Below are 8,517 nucleotides of genomic sequence, written 5' to 3'. Positions count from 1 at the left end.
ACTTGTGGGTTAGGTTGTTTTGGTCTAGCCCATGTTATTTGCTTAAAAATGTATTTTTTGATGATGTAGGATTAATTCAAATTATTTTAGCATAATATTCTAAAAATTTTTAGATTATATTTTAGGGTTAGGAAATTAAAACAAATAGAAGAATACAAAAATAATAATAATAACAGAAAATAATAAAAAAGTTTTAAATATGTTTAGCTATAAAAAGAATTTAAACTTAGATGACTATGTATTTATAAAAATATATGGATTTAGATAAGTGAAATATATATAAATAGGGAAAATGTCCAAATATAATATAGTTATGGCGATAGATTTAGCTATGGTAAAAGAATATAGAATTAAATGAACGATTGGTAAAAGAATAAAGATAAGATAAAATAAAAAGAAACTTAAATAGAAAATATGGAATAGGTTTAGTCATAAAAAAATTTATAGAATAGACTTTTATAAGTGAAAAGGAAATAAAAGAGATAGAAAATACAAATATTTAATTATAAATAAGGTAAGTTAGGTATGTAGTAGAAATAAAATACTTAGTTATACAAATTTATATATATAGGTATATGAAAGAAAAAAAAGAATATAACATAGTATAAAATTACAACTTTTAAAAATATAATAGTTGTTTTAGGGTCAAAACTAATGATTGGATGTCCATTCGAGATGCAAGAAGTTGTAATTTCGAATGAATTTCTTTAGGTTAGGAATTTCGATTAAGACTCCACCAATATGATTAAAAGGTCTTAATTTTGAATTTCGATGTTTTTAATTCTAAATAAATAAAAATTATATATACTCAATTAGTCAAAATATAAACAAAAAATAAATATAATAATAAATGTAAGAGAACAAATGACATATATTTACTTAACGTGTCAAAAGATAAATATAGTATTGTGAAAAATAATAATACTCATGATAATAAATAAATAAATAAAAAGTAATAAAATATTCAATGATGGTAAATTCATAATAATGAATACATTTAAAATATGAAAGATAAATATTTAGTAACAAAAAATAGATTTATAATGGTTACTAAAAGAAAAGAAAAGGATAGATAATAAAAAAAAGGGGAAGAAGTTGGATTAGAAAAATATATACGCAAATAATAATAACTATAAAATAAGATATCTTGCTTAAAGGATATAGAATTTAGGTAAAAAGAGAATAAATATAGTAAAGTAGATAGACACCTTGATAACATAAAAAATATAATTCATAATATACATGCCTATTAACAAAAATAATAAAAAAGAAGTTTTAAAGAAATAACAAAGAAGATATTAAAAGGTTTAGAAATAAATATTAAATTTCATAGGCACATCACACATCACTATTGTATTGTTAAATGCCATGGCATGTAAATTTTTTATGTACAGGAGTATAAGCCCCAATGATGGGATTTTTTGAAGGATCATGCGAAGGTGAGTTTTCTTTGAAAATTTTTCTAGGTGAAAAGATATCTCTGAATCCCATTAATACGATGGGAAAGCTCAGAGAATATGTTTAATAAAAGGCTTTTTCTCGTTATAGATCCGCATTCATGAAAATATTAGTTTTTAAAACACAAATGATTACCTTGATGATGGGATTTATTCGTTAAATTTGCAAAAGCGAGTTTCTTATATAATTCCCTAAGTGAGAGAATATCCCAAATCCCACTAATATGATGGATAAATCTGAGAAATATTCTCAATAAAAAGTTTCATCCGACATTATTTAGATTTTATATAATCCATTTCACAAGCGCATCATGTGCATGTCACACCCATAAAACCAAATAAATTATTTTAATTTGCTAATAAAATAAATAAATGATAATTAAGGAAATATAATGAAATAAATTAAAGAATTAAGGCTCCAAAAGGATAACCTACAATTAAGTGGTATCGTTCGTGGAATAGGCATCATGGGGGTGCTAATCCTTTCTCATGCATAATCGCACTCCCGAACCCAACTTTAAAAAATTGTAAGATCAATTTATCATTTTTTTGATGGACCTAAAATTAATTTAGGATCTCGTCAATTAAAATTGAGTCAATAGGTGACCACTTGAACCTAGAAAAAAGATTGGTGACAGCTCTTTAGTTTTCCACGTCTAACGGACAGATTCTGGACCCACACATTACAATAGAAAGAGATGTTAATAAACGGTAATCGGGTGTGCTCAAACTCTCCATGGCTAACTAGGACCCAGGTCAACTTGAAGGTATGCTTGAATCATCTTCTGATATTGTTGATTTCTCGACTGTAGATTTGGTTGTTTTCGATGTGCAAGGTAACGATAAGGGCGATGGTGTTAAAACATTGATTACTAGCAAAACAAATAAGTGAGAACTTTTGAAATTTGAAAATGAAAGGAACCATAATTCATAGTTAGAAGAGTTTAAGGCCATTAACGAGCTCAGATTGGTGAAGCTTGCTTCTTACACCAAGCTTAACAAAAGCCTTTCTCTGGTTTGTAAAAGGCTTACCCTAGACTTAGGCCTACAGACAAATGTTGAGGAGTTAAAACTCATCCAAGAGAGTTTATTGAACATTTTCAACAATTGGTTTTAATTTATTACACCTTACCTTCTGGTGGTAGAAAAAGGGTTACGTCTTACTTTGAAAACCTCCCTATTCATCTATGGTGTGAAGCTATCTTTTTGAAAATTGGTAATCTCTGAGGTAAGGTAATCAAGGTAAACTAGTCTACAATTTTTTAGCAAAGGTTGGATTTTGTTAAGGCATTAATCATGTTTGAACATGGGAGGATTGTGCTTGAGTGGAAAGAGATGTTAATAAACGATAGTCAAGTTATGCTCAAACTCTCCCCTGCAAACTAATACCTTGGTCAACTTAAAGTTATGCTTGAATCATCCTCTAATAATGTTAATTTCTCAACTGTAGATTTGGCTGTTACTAATGTGTAAGGTAACGATAAGGGTGGTGGTGTTAAAACATAAATTGCTAGTAAAACAAATATGCTAGAACTTTTGAAATTTAAAAATTAAAAGAATGGTAATTCAAAGTTCGATTGGTGAGGCTTGCTTTTTACAACAAGCTTAACAAAAGCCTCTTTCTAGTTTGTAAAGGGCCTACCCTAAACTAAGGCCTACAAAAATGAAGCAGAGAAGTCCAATTCGAGATAGGACTATAATGGATGTATGTTTGTGTTTAGTTAAATGTTGTGATTTTATAGCCACGGATCAGAGAAACCCAATTTGAGAAGGGTCCATTGAACTTGACTAAGCAATTGAGAAATCATTGGATTGTGTCTATACATCCAAGGTTTAATTCAATGAACACTTTATTCCTTGCCTTGCCTTTCTAGAAACTTTTGGGAAATTTTTGTTTAGTAAGTTGAATGTTAGAGATGGGGACAATGTGGAGGTCAACGTCGAATATGCTATTAATAGTTTTATTGAAAGTTTCAATTTAAGAGCTATGGATGAAAGTTATGCTCCAATTATTTCAATGGGGTTTGATCCCTCCATAGAGCCAAGCGCTTTGGTTAAGGTTTATGTTGCAAGTCCTACATTTGATTGATTGTGGGTTTTAAAGGCTTTTAACTTTAAGCCACTTAATGAAGACTCGGTAGGATTACTCGGTCTCGCCAGATTACTTAACGAGGTAGAGGGCAAAAGGGTGGTCGAAACATTCACCCTAAAGAATCACAGCACCCTTCGAAAGTGATTGCCAAGTCCATCTTTGATAGTGATATAGCTAGATGTAAAACCATTATCTTTAAAGACATAGATGATACTCTCATGGTTGGTAAGGATGTCGGGATGCTATTTGAATCTTCTAATACCAAGATAATTACTATATTTGTTGCTCTGGCAAATAATGAAAACCCATGAAGGTATTTTGCTACTTCTTTAATATTCATGTGTTTGCTTTTTTCCTTTCCATGATAGTTATATCTAGGAATGTAAGAGGGCTCGGTAGGTTTGAAAAAAGAAAAGCAGTTAAGCACTAATCAGCTCGACACCATTCTAAAATCATTCTCTTTCAAGAAACCAAATTACGAAGCATTTTTTATAGAGTCGTGGGTCAGATATGAGGCTATGGTGCTTGCATTTATTAGACATAGAGCATGCTTTAATAAATTGTTGGTTTATTCTTGTGGTGGGAAAAATTCATAATTTTGATAGATTCGTTGCCATTGAAAATGTGTATGCCCCTAATGATGAGAGAGAAAGAATGGTGTTTTGAACTGAACTTTTTTTGCCTTGAGAGCCTGGGATGTCAAGGTGTGTTGGAGATGATTTTAATACTATCATAAACTTGTAGGAACATTCTAGATGTAATAACTATGATAGTTCCATAATTCACTTTGCTAATTTAATTGAAAAGTTTGGCCTTATGGATATCTCGATGGTTGGAGGCAATTTAACTTACTTTAGTTTTTACGAAAATGTCCCCTTTAGCATATTTGATCATTTTCTACTTGCTGTTGAGTTTTTAATTATTTTAATTTTTTAATTATTGGTTAAAGGATCATGGATTCAATAATATGTTTGTTGCTCCTTGAAATGAGATTGAGAATTTTAATGGTAAGTGGGCTGTCATTTGGCATCAGCTCAAAGGTACTAAAAGCAATATTAAAAAGTGGCAATATGAAACATTCATGAACTTGTCAAACCAAATCAATTATCTTGAATCAGAAATTCAACATCGATCAGAAAAGATTTAGCAAAATGATTTTAATGAACAATTGTGGGGTATTATAAGAAGTCTTAAAAAGGGAACTATGGCAGCTGCTTAAGATTAAATAGAGAACTTGGCATCGAAAATCCTATGTGAGATGGTTTTTAAAGGGAGATATTAACACACATTACTTTCACAACATTGCAATGGCTAGAAGACGAGTTAGTTTTATCGAAAAAATTACTACCTAAGGTCGGGCGATTGAAAATCTGATTGGTATTAAGGAGAAAATTACCAAACACTTTGAAAACTTATATGAATTTAAGGATGTCTATAGGCTAAAAGAACTTAATTGTGCTCTCTTTAAGCTCGATGGGGTAGCAATAGTAGCACTTGAAATTAACTCTACTAAGCTAAAAGATGGGAGCTCATTAACAATTGTGATGAGAATAAGATGCCGAGTCCATATGGTTTTAATTTCCACTTTCAGAAAAGGCAGTGGAGGGTCATCAAGGATGAGATAATGAAATTTGTTACAAATTTTTATAATACTAGTACTCTAGAGAAAGAAATTAATGCATCATTTATCACGCTTATTCCAAAATGTGAAATACCTAGTTTTCTTCATGACTATCGTTCGATCAGTTTGGTAGGATGCTTATATAAAATTGTATCCAAAGCACTTTCTATGAGACTTTGAAAAGTTATCATTGATCTAGTTGGTATTAACCAGTTTACTTTTATCCATGTAAGGCAATTCTTAGATTGCACCTTCATAGCCAATGAGATGATTAATCTTATGTGAAAAAATCGGCAAGGTGGTCTCCTTTTTAAAATGGATTTTGAGAAAGTTTTTGATAGAGTATCATGGGAGTTTCTTGATCTAGTGATGAAACTAATAGGCTTTGAGGATAAATGGCTCTCTTTGATTATAGCTTGCATTTTAGCTACCATGGTCTCTATCTTAGATAATGGTTCTCTAATAAGGGAATTTCCTATGAAGATAAGCCTTAGACAAGGCTATCCATTGTCTCATTTCCTTTTTGACTTGGTTTTCAAGGCCTTTAGTGCATTGATGTATAAGGCTACTAGTCGGCAACATACTCTAGCGTTGTGGTTTGTAATTTTATGTTCTTTGTTTCACATTCTCAATACGTCAACTATACAGTAACCTTTTATGACCTGAATTCTCTCTCTCTTTTAAATACTAAGTGAATGTTGAGATGTCTTCAAGTTGTTTTGAGACTCAAGATCAACTTGAACAAAATTTACCTTAATGGTGTTGGCATTGATTAATCTTTGATTGATTCATGGGCTGATTTGATTAAATGTAGACTTAGTAAACTACCTTTTACCTATCTAAGGTTACCTTTAGGTGTTATTTCGAGCTCCATAAGCATGTGGTAAACAATGATCAAAAAATTGGAGGCTAGATTATCTTATTCAAAGGTTAAAACTCTATCTATGGGGCCATGTCTTACCTTGCTTAAATATGTTTGAGTTGCCTTCCTATTTTTCACATATCTTTACTTCACATGTCAGTTAAAATTCAAACGACCATTGAAAGAATTTCAGAGAGTTTCTTTAGGGAGGCCCCAATTTAGTACACAAATTGTATCATGTCAGTTGGGATGACATATGTAATTTGAAGGGTCTTGGTGGGCTTGGTTTTGTTGACATCAGACCTAAAAATAGAGCTTTACTAAATAATTAGCTTTGGTGGTATGGCAATGAGCCATAGAGTCTACGAAAGTGAGTTTTAGCAAAAAAAAATTTGGTTGGATCATAGAATGATTATGCCGAGCATGGGAAATCCTCTTAAAGAATGTAATATTTAGAAAAACATCAGTAAGCCTCTCTGAGGTAATTGTGACCACAATTCTTTTATGACTAATTGTATGGGTCTATCCTTAAGCTGTGGCAATAGACTCCATTTTTGGGATGATGATTGGGCAAGTAGCTATATCCTTCGAAGTGTTTTCCTAAAGATATATGCCTTGGCAATGAAAACATCGAGTTATATTAGTGAATTTGGTAGCTAGAATGGAAACGAATGGTCTTAGACTATCGAGTTGCACCAGAACATATTTGATTAGGAAAAAGAACAATGGGACAACTTTAAACAACTCATTTATGACTAAGTTGTCAACAAGGGCTTTCAAGATAAATTGATATGGAAGAGGCATTCAAGTTGTAACTATTCTTTCAATTCCTTCTATCAGCAAGTTTTAATTTCCAACATAACTCTAACCAGCCATTGGAAACTTGTTTGGTCGAGACTTGCTCCTCTTAAGATTGAGATCCTATGTTGGTGGATTTTAAAAAGTTGATTGGCAGTCAAAGATGAGTTGGTAAGTAAAGGCATCATCAGCTTAAAGGCAACCATGTGCTTGTCGTGTTGTAACAGCTCAAAAACAGTAAGGCATCTCTTTTTTAACTACACTAAATCATGGATCTTGTGGCAATAATAGTGTTGTTTGTTGAATATTCATTGCGTGGTCCATGAAAATCCCTTTATATGTCTTCCCTCTTAGTTTGATATTGCTAGTTCACTTAGTTTTGGGTTGGTGTGGAAAGTGGTGTGGTACACCACTATTTAAGCTATCTAGACTTACAGGAATGATGTTGTCTTTAATGACAAAAGTTAGGCTAGTGAGCAAATTTTTAAGCTTTTGAAAGTTAGAGCAGCTTAGTGGATGCATGCGAAATGGCCTGGTCACTTTGCACCTAGTATAAACCTTACACGATTCCCTAATGAAGGTGTCATATGTACTTGATCAAAAAATGCAAAAGCTCTGGGCCTTAGTCAAAGCCAAGAGCTAGGTGCCTCAAATTCAACACTGACAGATCCTCTTAAGGTTGTCTTGGTGACTCAACTATTGGTGGTGTTTTGAAGAATAAGTCCAAAGATGTTCTTGCATTGTTATCTAAAGCCATAGGTATCTTAGAATTTAGCAAAGCAGAGCTATTTATAGTTAAAGATGCTGTCATTACTCACATTGCTTCAAGGTGGTGTTCTTCCCACATCCTCACCCTTGAATGTGATAATCGCAATGTTGTCAAGTGGCTAACGAATCCTAATAGCATGTCTTGGAGGTTAAGAGCTACGATTATTCAAACTTGTTCCATCCTTGCTAAGATAGATAGATGGTCCATAATTCACATTCCATGATCCTTTAATGATGTGGTTGACTTGTTGGCTAAGGAAGGTATGCTTAGTCCTTTCAAGTTTCTCTAGATCAATGATGGTATTTCACATGAGGTATGTTTGCACAAGACTAATCAAGCTACTATTACATACTCCTAAGCTACGAATGACCAATTTGTTAGATCTTGTACTGCTTGATATGGTTTGCTTGATGGTTGGCATGTTATCTTAGAAGTGCTCCTTGTCTATGCTTGATGTTTCTTGGTTTGCTGAATTTGGTGACTGATTTGATCTTCCTTGACTATGTTGTTTGGGACTCTTTGAATTTTCTTCTAGTTATACAAGCTTTTGATGATATCAGGTTAATGAATGGGTGGCACTAGGGGTCCCTTTACTTTTTGTTTCTCTATTATTGTGTTACATAGGTCTTTTCCTTGTATTTTTGCTTGAAAATACTAACATATCGTAATTGATAATGATGTGGCATAATGACATATCTTAATTGGTAATACGTTATGTGCTAATTTAATACGGTAACATGATCATATGACATTTTTCACCATCCATATCAACGCTATATAAATATAAAATAATAAATGGCATTTTGACTAATGACAATTAGTCAATCATTAGTTATAAGGACTTATTTGATCCAAAATAAAAATACAAAGTCTTGATTGAGCACAATAAAAGAATAAAAATTTATTTGAATTTTCTTG

Source organism: Theobroma umbraticum, unplaced genomic scaffold (genome assembly GCF_002168275.2).
Source record: "Theobroma umbraticum cultivar Fairchild unplaced genomic scaffold, ASM216827v3 scaffold_44.0, whole genome shotgun sequence".
Lineage (NCBI taxonomy): Eukaryota > Viridiplantae > Streptophyta > Magnoliopsida > Malvales > Malvaceae > Theobroma > Theobroma umbraticum.
This window is presented reverse-complemented; position numbering follows the sequence as displayed.